Raw genomic sequence first — 13,123 nt, 5'->3', positions numbered from 1 at the left:
ACCACTTTGCGTACTCCCACTGGATGCATGAGATCGTTGAAGGGAGCGTTTACAACCACTAAGAAAAGAGGGGTTGAGCAACTACATGGGTTGAAGTCCCACGATTGGCACAAGATGCTCCAAGTGTTTTCCAATTATTGTAGGTTGAAATTAAATTTTGTAATGCCCTAACCCAAATATACATGTGCTCTTATGTGCGCAGTTCATACTACCTACTAGCATCGACCATTGTGCAGACAGGAGTTTGAAAAGATGTATTTATAAGATGGGCGAGCTTGTGAGGTATCTAAATCCCATGTAAGATCACCCTTCATTATACCTTGCAAAATGAATGTGCATGAGGTATAACGTACTGTGCATTTATTTTTCAGATATGTTAGTTCCAAAGCAATTGATCCAGCCACATTGGATGATGCGCGTGTTATGGCAGTGGAGGTGGTTTGTATGGTAGAGGAGACTTTTCCGCGAACCATTCTCACAAGTCAACTACATCTCATTGTGCATTTAGTGGATGAAATTGCTTTATGTGGCACTGTGCATGCCCGTTGGATGTTCTTCCTAGAGCGCTTCATGAAGACCTTAAAAGACTTTGTGAGGCAAAGTGCAAGGCCCGAAGGAAGCATGGCTGAGGGTTGGTTGATACAAGAGTCTCTTGTATATATATCAGAATTTCTTGATCAGGTGGATAGCTCTTTGCCGCGACTATGGAGCAATGAAGAGGACTTGAGGATGACGTCTATTGTGCCTCAAGGAAAAGGACAGAGCAAAGTAATTGAGAGAACATTGATTGATGATCTTAATTTCACTTGCATCCTTAATAGTGATGTGATGAGCAGATGGGTTACAAGATACGAGGATGCAAAGACAAAAAGGCAAGCAGACAGAGCTCTCTTTCGGAGGCAACATGGCTCTCGTAAGGCGTACCCTAAGCATCTAGCAACACTTCCGAATGATATTCATGTTGATTGGTTGCATGAGGAAATGGAGAGAGCAGAGAGAGATGAGGGGCTGCATGAGGAAATGGAGAGAGCAGAGAGAGATGAGGGGCTGCATATCACGGCGGAAGAATGGGAGTATGCACGAGGATGCATGTTAAAGGTACATAGAACAAATGTAAATTTGCATTCTTTGTAAGTGATTGGCTTTTCATATTTATTCACATTAATTGCTTACATAGATATTGCTTATATTTTGGTCCAGTGCACTATGTTCAATGCTATATGGTGTGAAGGCAAGCATTTTCGAACACAAAGAATAGATGAAAAGAGGAATACACAAGATTGCAGTGTCATTAGTAGCTTTGAGGGAGCCAATGGAAAAATGGATGATTATTGTGGCACAATCCAAGACATATACAGACTTGACTTTCGCCGCTTCTTTGTGTATGTTTTGGATGTCAAATGGCAAATGAACGTGGTGGAAAAAGGGCCTAACGCAACGATAAAACGCCATGCAAGTGGCTATGTAACTATTGACTCTACAAAGTTTTGGCAAACAAAGAAAGATAGGCTCGTATTGCCACAACAATGTGAGCAGGTATGCATTTTTTTACAAATGTGTTTCATGTACATATATATCTAAGCTCGCGCACCCCTTGACTTTTGATATGCTAATTAATTAATGAATTATGTGTATTTGAGCAGGTTATCTATCTGCCAATGGTGCATGACAGTAAATGGTGGTATGTCATCCCTATTGCACCACGTTCCAAAGTAATGTATAATACATTCACTGATATGGAGCATATGGAGGATGTGGCAAGCCGCAAAGAAGATGATGTCGAACATGCCAATGTAGATGATCATGATAATGAGGATGAGCGTGCCATTTCTCATGATCATGAGGATGACCCTTCCATTGAGGATGATGGTGATGATGATGAGAATGATCAAGGCATCGGTACCATTATCAATGGGCAAAATAGCGATAGTAGAATAAATTTAATCGTAGCCTTACAAATTGATCAAATGGATATTGATGTTGATCGTTTGGCAAGGATGGATCTTATTGAAGATGAGATCGAACCCTAACCAATCCATCACTGTATTGTTCCAAATTCATGACATTTCTATTGTATACTTTGTCTTTCAATAACCATATGAATATATATTTTTCAATATATTACGTTGTTGTAAGTGCATGTAGTGGGATTTTGTAATGGTTTGTAAACACTGCAATGCACAATGACATTTTTAAAACGTAATGGTTTTCTGTTTTGAAAAGAAATGGATTTCTGTAGTTAGGCTCTGTGTCACGTGTAACAGAGCGTGTATTATGACAGACTTAACGCGCAAATACACGCGCCCTCACATGCAATTATACACGCGCTGTTACATGCATGTATACACGCGCCCGATATTGCTGTAAGTATAAACGACCATACACGCGCCCGTAACTTTTTGCGTGTAATGGACGCGTGTATGGCGGCATTGTGTTGTAGTGATACAATTAACAAACAAATGAGTCCATACACCTGTTCACAATGGGCCAACAACACAAAGGTGTTGTGCAAATCTGTCTATTTTTTTTTGAAATCTATTTCGAGAAATCCAGATGGACCTCGTCAAATTGTTGCTACAGCTCCTTCAAGTACCACTTTGAATCACTGCACATTGAATAGTATCATGGAGAAGCTACAGAAATCCATCGTAATAATACTCTGCAAGTTTCCAAAATACTCCATCTAATCTATAACCGTGTTTGGATCCATTACTCATCACCGACTCTCCTGCTCGAACCTTGCCATGATACCACAGTCCATTGTGGAGCGCATTTTGTCAATACGCTCCATGCGAAAATGCCATCCACGTGACCATGCTGTACGATATATTTTGTAATGTATATTGAAACACTCAAATTAGATGTCGCATATAAAATATAGATACGACAAATCTTAAACACCTCATCACCTTTGGACTACATCCCCTTGAGAATTTCCACTCCTCCATTGAGACCTCTGCCCCTTCGTGAGACGCTGCGGTCAAAGCTCCATGCAACCATCGTGTTGACATGAACCACGGCATTTCCTCCATGCCCTCAGGATATCAAATTGGTCGATGACGTGTTCTACGTTGGAATTCAGATCGCGCTTCCTCTCGATCTTGCCTAGCAATCTGGTACTTGGTGAGCCACGTCTCCATAGAGGCATGGTGCAACATACAAAAGCGATTCACCTTCTCCTCCATTGTAGCATCCATTCTTTTTTCTACCCCATTTTCAACCACCACATCTCCAGTTAGTCTATCATTTTCCTTCAGCGACCATAGCATTTTGTTGTCTGGACCCACCATTGGTAGCCATTGTGAAATATGCACTAGTGCCTTAGACACCAACAACCAACCTTCAGCCATGCTACCTTCTGGCCGAGCTCATTGTCGCACAAAGCCTTTTAGGGTTTTCATGAAACGCTCCGAGAAGAATATCCATCGCGTATGGATAGGTCCAACAATCTCCACTTCATCTACGATATGCACAAGAAGGTGGATTTGTATCGTGAGCATGCTGGTAGGCAGATATTTCTCAAAGAGACAGACCGTCTCCACTACTCCCCGCCTCACGGATTCAATCGGTAGTACAAACTACCACAAATGAGAAAGCATTATGAACAATGGCTACACTCCAAATAGCAAAATGTGCACGCCAATTACAATCCATTCGTAGTACGAACCTGACATATCTTATGCTAGTCTCATTGAATTTTAGCCCTGATACTTGGTCATCTTTAGAAAATGTAGACCTGAGAGAACGCATCATACCCGTCGGAGTGCGGATCGATTTAACTACTTACTTCACACAATGCACTCTTCTTTAGTGGACAAAACCCAAGGAGTGCGAGGTAGCTGCACGCAACCATCAGCACTCGACTACGGCCAAAGCGCCTCCATCTTACCTACCTCCTTCAAATCCATTCGTGCCCCTATAGTGTCTCTCTTTCTTGTGATGTGAGATGTGGTCCCATAGCAAGCTGTCCACATTCTTGAAAATATACATGGGATCCAACAAGTGGTTGACCTGTAAGTGGGTCCAATATGACAACTCGTAGAAAATTGAGAACCACCGCATTCCGTTTGGATGTGACTCCGCGGGGACCATTTTCAACTCGTACCAGCTTGCGGCGTTCATACATGTTGGAGGTCGTCCAAGAAAACCTTCCCTAAGTTCATGATGCTCTGGCAAGAAAGCGGCGAGTCCTTGATATACCATCTTCTTCATGGTTCGTGACCTTCGGGAGTCTAACTGTGGCCCTTACAATGGACATGTATGATAACTTGAGGTAACCAAACGTATTCCAACACCATGACCCAATGAATACAAACTTCAACAAGATAAAATATAGATATTACCAACGAGAACAGAATCTTATTTACCTGAGCACTCTCCGAATCCCGGAAAGTCATGCATCGTCTATATGAGAATGGCTCAAATATTGGCAGACCGCCGACCATTGCGCTTGCTCATATCTTGCATAGTGACCCCCTCCTCCCACAAAATCTTAAGCTCATCGACTAATGGACAAAGATACACGTCCATATTTTTGACTTTGTAGAGATCGGGAACAAGTAAGCTAAAGATGAGATGTCATTTCTTCGTAGAAAGCCATAGAGGGATATTGTAGTTGACAAGGACTATAGGCCACACACTATAAGAAGTTGAGCGCAAACCAAATGGGTTCATGCCATCCATTGCAAGACCGAGCTGAAGATTCCTTGGCTCTCGGGCAAAGCCTAGGAAGGTAGAGTCAATGTGGCTCCATACGTGTGAATCCGCTGATATTCGTTGAACTCCATCCGTCGACCTATTTTGTGCATGCCACGTTGTCAAGCTTGCCATGCCGGACATATAAAACATGTGGTTTATGTGGGGAATAAGCGAAAAGTGTTTGAGAAAATTTTGAGGGATGGTTTTTCCTTGCCAGTCCTGTCGACACCTGTGAGCGCCACACTTTGGACATGTCTCCATAGTCTCGTATTCTCCTCGAAACAGTATGCAATCGTTGATACATGCATGGATGTTGCTGTAGTCCATGCCAAGCTTTCGTAAAACATGTCGTACATCATCACGAGACTTAGGCATGGTATTTGTAGGTGGTAATATATTATATTTCAATAATCTGAAAAAATTCATAAAACACCTTGAAAATGCACAAATATTTTTAATAATAGTGCCGAAAAAAAATCAACAAAGCGTATTTACAAGGTACCAGAACAACTCGGTCACACTCGCATTGCTTCATCTGTATTTTGCTAATTGCAGACTTAAGAGTGCAAGCAGTGTCTTCAGGTGAGATACTCGGCACCCATCATATAATGATATGGATGCTTCCTCTCTAAGCGGATCAGAAGTCTTGACATCCATGGGAATCAATGCATCGATCATTACCTCCATCTCAAGCTCTAAGATTGTAGGTAGATCTGGAAGGCTGCATGTCTCCTCTGGCATTGACAGTATAGATTGGCCTTGCACTACAACAAAAAGGCTCCATAGACGCACTTGTAGACGCAATATTTGAATTGTGAAAAAAAAAGTTGGGCACGTTTATTAACGCGTCTACAAAATCGCGTCTAAAAGCACGCTTATAGGCAGAAGTAGACACACACTTAGATGCGCCTATAGACGCAGGTATAAACACACTAAGTAAATATATAATCATATTTATAAAAAGTGGATATATTCATATTGTGCGTCTATACACACGTGTATCTACGCATCTAACACCGCATTTACTCTGAAAGTTTTTGACGAGAATAGACGTGCATTTATCCTGTAATTTAGACGCGCAGATAGAGGCGCAAAATGGAGGTATGAGAAAAAAATCAGAGAGCATGTGTAGGCCACATGCTCTCTGGCTTTTTTCCCCCCCATCAACATCAAATTGTATACTTAGGGAAAACAAAGAAAGATTATTTCGAAGATTGGATACTAAAAACAAAACAATGTATGTAGCACACGAAATTTCATATATATAGATGAAACATTTTTACATTATGAGTTCTAGTGCTTGTGACGTCATGATCGCAAGCACTAGCTTAAAGTAATACATATCAAAAATGAAAATTACAAGCCAAGGGGAGGCATGCATACATGGGGCTCCTCTATATCTTCTCAAAAGAGGCATCATCATCGCTACCACCACCGCTGCCTGTGCCGCTGCCGTTGCCACCACCGCTACTACTAGTCCCCCCTTCGCTATCCTCAACTGCATCAGGGTTTGCCTACACAAAGGATTAAAGTATATAAATACCATTACAAACAATAAATCATATTGATCTATACTTTTGATGTAAAAAATAAAACATACCTCTTCTGGTGGTGGAATCCTCATGGCACGATTATATTGCTCCTCCGTGATGAGTCCCTCCTCGTAGAAGTGCTACCAAGTGGATGCCCGGTTATGACCTCGATGGTAGTCTACCTCTCTAGGAGTAGGCATCCTACCAACGATATGGAACTACAAAACAATTTGAACATACAACGTATTAAAACACACTACATAATGAAGTAAAACAAATTACAAAATTTAATTTAAAAAAAGAAATCAAATAATACTTACAAACTCAGCCTCCCATGACTCCCTGCCACCTGATCCATAATGTGACAATCCCATGGTTGTTTGCCATCTGGATACGTCACGCCTCTGCATGCTGACCACTTGTCATTTTCTCCGTTGCTCTCTTCTTGGCCTCTTTCCACTCCTTGCGGTGGCAATTGGGTGGTTGGCCATATCTAGGGCGCCCCTGCTCTTGTCTCCGCAATGACTCCTTCGCGCGCGTCATAAGGTGAGACCTCTTGTTATGAAGCGCGTCTCTCACCTTTTACCATCCCCAATCATCTGAGAATCGTGAATTCTCCGGATTAGGGTATTTTTATGTACTGCCCACAGCACCTCTTGCCACACACCATTTTTTTTGTGCTTGAAGGGAATCAAGCAATCTTTGTATGTGGCATGCACGACACTCCTCAAGTAGGCTATCACTTTCCTCCCCTCGAAGTCATGCAATATACCACCAACATCAGTGATAGAGTAGTACATTTGTGGAGGCTCACCTCTCTCATTTTCCGGTGAGGGTAATCGAGAGCCATCACCTAGGCAACCTCCACAAATCCCTCGACCTCCTCGTCCTCCCGTACCACTCTCCCTCCTCCCTCGACGTGCACTACTCTCTACCTCACTCGATATACATGCCTTTGCAGATGTACGTGCTTCGGCCGATCCATGTACCTCAGCTAATTCCTGTGTAGGCAAAGATGTGATAGGTGTCCCAGACATCACACTGAAAACCTCATCTGCAACAATGGGAGGGCGACCAAGGTAATTGGTCATTTCCCTCATGAATTGCTCCTTGTTGAATGGGGTGCTAGAGGATTCAGGATTCCACATCTACACAAAAAAAATCATATTACCCTGTGTAGATAAAACATATTACATACAGCGTCTATACCTGCGTCTCTGTGCGCGTCTATACCTGCGTCTCTGTGAGCGTCTGTCAGTGCATGTATCCTCGCGTGTACACTGCAGAGCACATGCACCTACACATGCGCTCAAAGACGCGCCCCCAGAGAAACATTTTTCGCGTCTATATCTGTGTCTAAACTGAGATGTAGACGCGCTATCAGACGCGCTTGGTCGGATGATTTTAGCAGATGACCGCCATTATTGATTTACAAAATGCAATACATAATGAAATCACAAATCCTAAATACACAGATAGAGCAAAGAGAGGAAGATAGAAAGAGAGAGAAAGAGAGAGAGAGAGAGAGAGAGAGAGAGAGAGAGAGAGACTCACCTTGGGTGTTTGGTGTGGCGGGTGGTAGCGCTTCTTCCTTCTTCTTCTTAGTAGGTTACCCTCCCTTGATGCTTGCTACTTTTTCTTGTTCTTCTCTCTCTTGTTCTCTCTTTCTTCCTCTCCTTGGCTTTCCTTTTTCCCTTCTTATGTGTTTGAAATGAAAGAAGAGGTGAGTCATGAGGAAGTGAGGCATGAAAAGACTAGGTGAGGCATGAAGAGACTGCATGTCGGCTAAACTCAAGCTTCAGAACCGCAAAAAATGTAGGTAAGGAAAGGCCTAGTTTGAAAAGAAATGATTTAAGTATGATTTGAATTTTGACGTGTGCATCTATTTTTACGTGTATAAGCGTGTCTATTTGCACGGATATATAGACGCAAAAATCGTGTTTATTTACACGCATGTTTAGGCACGCCTATAGATACTGTGATAGACGCGCCCGACTTTGCGCGTCTAACATGCGCATCTATGCCTTGTTTCTGTTGTAGTGTTGCAAGTGGTGGATTAGCTCATACACTCCATTCACTGCACGCCCATGAAATCTTCTAATTGGCCACAAAGGGTACACTCCTCCTTGGGATGAGACGTCACCTCCCTGGATAGAAAATTTGCCAATCAGACCCAATCTTATTGTATATGGTATTCAATTAGCTTGCGAGTACAATGCATGATTGATATTAACTTTTCTTACCATTTGCTGAAAATCCGCAATCGCTTGAATGATCTCAGATTGAAACTCGCCAAATCGTCGTACGTGTTCTATAGACAATCGACGTTTTCGTCTAATTGCCAGCTTGCATTGAGAGCAAGGACATGGGACATGCTGATTAAGATACACCTCGCGATCTTGAACAACACAACCTTCATTGCTTTCCATTTTGTCTACGTTATGACAAACAATTTGTTTTTGTTATCATTTTTTTTTCTTTCTTAAATTGTTATCCTCTCCTTCCATCTCTCTCTCTTTTTCTACATTACCACTACGACTACAACCATGACTACGACTACAATCATGACCACGACCACGACTACGACCATGACCACGACCACGACCACGACCATGACCACGATCACCAAGACCACGACTACAACTATGACCACGACTACGACCACGACCACGACCACGACCACGTCGACTATGATGACTACGATGACTACGATCACAACCACGGCCACGACTACGACTATGACCACGACCATGACCACCATGACCACCATGACCATGACTACAACTACGACTACGACTATGACTACGACCACGACTACAACCATGACTATGACCACAACCATGACCACGACTATGACTACGACGACCATGACCATGACCCACGACCACGACTACGACAACCATGACCACGACTACGACTACGACTATAACGACCATGACCACAACCATGACTACGACTACGATCACGACTATGATGACCACAACCACAACCACGACGACCACGACTACGACCATGACTACGATTATGACTACGACCACGACCATGACCACGACTACTTACAACTACTTATATAGAGATGAAGAGAGAGACAAGAGTTGGGAGAAAAGAGAGGAGAAAGAGAGAGAGATTCGAGTAGAGCATTTGACACCCATAGTCAACACACCGTGGAAAACACAAGCACAAATTGACATTGAATTATGGCAAGAAAATCCACCACAAAATAATAGTTATAATACTCGAGGTAGGATTTCAAAGTCTTACTGATTTCAATCGGTCATGGATGCCATACTATGGGTAGGTTGCACTCACTAAGAATAGAATTGGCGATTCACCTCATCTTCTCTCTATCATCAATATAATTCTCCTTTACCATTTACAACTCACCCACCTTCTCTCCACACTATTGCACACTACAATCTCTATGAGGGCATGAGATTGGAATCTCTACAAATACCAAAGCATGATCTCTAGCTTCATGGTTGTATATATACTACTACTCATGGAATAAACCTTAAAATAGTTATTATGCTCAAATATATGCTTGTTAGAGCAGAAATTTGTTCCTAAGACTATTCTAAGGAAGAAAGAGAGTTAATGATAAAAGAGTGTCCTTCCTTGAAAGTGATTTTATATTATATTTATTAATTAAAATTGATAGTTGAGGATTAGTTTCCTAAGAGATCTTGTGGTGATGCTGTTTTAGTTTTGCGAAGCATATGAATGATGCTGTCTTAGTTTTTTGTATTTGTCTTTTTAAGAAGAGATTGATTTTTATGGAATATCCAAAGTTATTTTTAGATTTATGTTATGAAAAATGAATGTTTTTCATACTGATAGGTTGATTGCTTTCGTTCTATACTTGCGTGGTGGAGGTTAGGACAAGCCCCATGTATGAGAGGTCTCTTTGCAGGAAGAACATTAATATGCTAGGAGGTACAAGTATGCTAAGGCTCTCTAGCCATATATCCCTTAGGTTTGTTGAGGATCGGCCTAACCCCTATGAGCCTAGGATGAGCTTATTGTAAGGTCTTATTCACTTTTCTATCTTTCTCTTCCTCTCTCATTTCCTCTCCCTCCCTCACCCTCACCCTCTCTTTCTCTCTTTCCCTATTAGGTTTAATGATTTTTCTCTCTTTTTCTCTCTCCTCTCCCTCTCTCATTTCCTTTTCTCTCTTTCTCTCCCTCTCTCATTTCCTCTCCTTTCCTCACCCTGACCCTCTCTTTCTCTCTTTCTCTATTAGGTTTAATGATTTTTCTCTCTTTTTCTCTCTCCTCTCTCTCTCTCTCTCATTTCCTTTTCTCTCTTCCTCTCCCTCTCTCATTTCCTCTCCCTCCCTCACCCTCACCCTCACCCTCACCCTCTCTTTTTCTCTTTCCCTATTATGTTTAACATATTTTCTCTCTTTTTCTCTCTCCTCTCATTCTCTCATTTTTTCTCTCCTCTCCCTCTCCCATTTCCTTTTGCTCTCTTCCTCTCCTTCTCTCATTTCTTCTCCCTCCCTCGCCCTCTCTCATTTCCCTATTATGTTTAATGTCCCTCTTTCTCCGTTCTTCACTTGATACTTCACTACTCTCAGTCATAGACATCTTTGAATGTCAGTACAAATCAAGCTACACATCTTTATTTTAAAATCTGATTCACATGTTTGTAGTTTTGGGATTACTCATTCTCTGCTATCTAGAACCATAATGGAGGAAGCTTTAGAGAATATTCCTATAACCCTAATGGTGCGTTGTAAAATGTATCATAACAGAAACCTCGTCCTCAAGCACTGACTTATTTGATTTAGTTGTTTGAAGTTGTTCATCGATAGAATCGTTTGACGCATAAAAGGTCCCAGCCATGCTTTCGGTAGGTTGCCAACTTTGAGGTTTGAAGAATTTATATCCTTAAACATAGATATTAACATATAACCTAGTCAAAAGTCTCATTAACTTAACTTACCGGTCAGAGAATGTGGTTCTTCGACATGAGGACACACGTGTTTGTATCTTGAATATATATATATATATATATATATATATATGTAGAGAGAGAGAGAGAGAGAGAGAGAGAGAGAGAGAGAGAGAGAGAGAGAGAGAGCGCTGTGTAGGGCATCTATCAAGCTAAAACTTATGACAAGCTGCTCGGAGGAAAAAAGATGCGCATGATTGAATGTCCCATACATATGAAGAATTAGCCTAAACCCTCATGAACACACCCCATCATTCTTCTTTTGCCCAATTACACCAGTATTTACAAGTACAATCTGAACCGTTATACCAAGTGCGTGCTGATGCAGCCACATTGCCACCACAATCAAGTCAAAAAACAGGTCTTCCAGCAGCAGCAGAAGCAGCACACAGCGAGAGGGAGGGAGGGAGGGAGGGAGGGAGGGAGGGAGGGCGCGCGGGCATGAGGCCTTTTACTGTACTATGTGGTAGCAATATGGTATCCTTCTGGGAATAAATTGTGCAAAAAATAGACTTCAGGGCAACTAGCGCTCTCTTGCAAATCAGAGCTGAAATGAAAATAAGAAGCAGTTTTGCTTCATTAGAGAGAATTCAGCCTCAACTCGAAAGATAACTTAGCCAAGTTGTACAGCAGAACCCCCAACTTGGGTCATAAATAAAAAGCATTTGAGCCTGTCCATATAATGCAGATTTAATAATCTTCTGATCGTTATAATATACAGTTCCATCATTGTGCATCCTCACATCTTTCCTGAAGCTGCGGTAAACTGATTTCCTTGATCTGGGTTGTTAATCAGACGCAGATTTAATAATCTTCTGATCGTTATAATATACAGTTCCATCATTGTGCATCCTCACATCTTTCCTGAAGCTGCGGTAAACTGATTTCCTTGATCTGGGTTGTTAATCAGACTCTGCTGTAGGTAGCGGACAATCGACGTTGTCGCTCGCCACACGCCTAAGTCCATGATCACATGACTCGCGCAGTGCAGCATGCAACTTCTTGTAAACAGCAGCGAACACAGCGCCGCACTCGATCATCTCCTCCTGGGTGGGATTGTGAGCGCCCAGCTTCTGATGAGCTGCTGACGTAGGGCTGTGGATGTTGGCGAGGCGAGATGCCCTGTCGACCACGAGATCGACCAGTGTTTGGACTTTGCGTTTGTGGAGGTGAATTCGGAGTCGCTGCTGCGCGTCGGAGTCGCTGCTGCAATCATATGAGATTGAGGTGGTGTGGAGCTGGAGCAGTGCGTCTAACAAGAGCTTTTGCAGGCTCTCCAGATCCTCACGATACTTCTGCGCAGCCGCATCCTCGATCAGATGATCATGCTGCTGCTGCATGATATGTTAATGTTTGTTCGCTTGGTAATTTAGAGTTGGGAGAAGGTTGAGCGAGCTGCTGTTGACGTCTGCAGGCAAATCGATGCAGATACCAGGCAACGACAAGGTGGACAAGGCGCTAGCTATATATATATATATCATGGATTGGCATTTGGAAGGAAAAGACACAAAGCCGCGCAACGCGGTGCGTCAGTGCGCGTGCTTTTGGACACGTCGTCAGACAGCGAGAAGAAAGAAAGCGACAGTCAACTCAATCAGATGCGGGCGCCGGGCGCCGGGGGCATTCGCCGCGGAGCTGGCATCTGGATTGTTCGACCGCGTGAAACTTCCGAGAGTTAATAGTTTGAATTGACACTTTACATAGCAAAGTCGCTCCTTTTCTTAAGTGCGAATAAAATGATATTTTTGTCAAGAGTGTTTACAAGCATCACTTAGGATGCATCATGCATTTAAGACACATGTAGATACTTGATATCAATAATAAAGAGTATGCTTGTCAACTACAATATGGGAAACTTTAGCTAAAGGCCCTAAGCATGGCTACTATCAAATCCCCGCTATCTATTTCCCCCCATCAGACAGGCCAGCTAAGGTACCAA

Source organism: Lygodium microphyllum, chromosome 3 (genome assembly GCF_053477565.2).
Source record: "Lygodium microphyllum isolate KBCC chromosome 3, Lygodium_microphyllum_v1.1.10, whole genome shotgun sequence".
In the NCBI taxonomy this organism is placed as follows: Eukaryota; Viridiplantae; Streptophyta; class Polypodiopsida; order Schizaeales; family Lygodiaceae; genus Lygodium; species Lygodium microphyllum.
The sequence above is the reverse complement of the archived record's forward strand: the minus strand, read 5'-3'. Positions refer to the sequence as shown.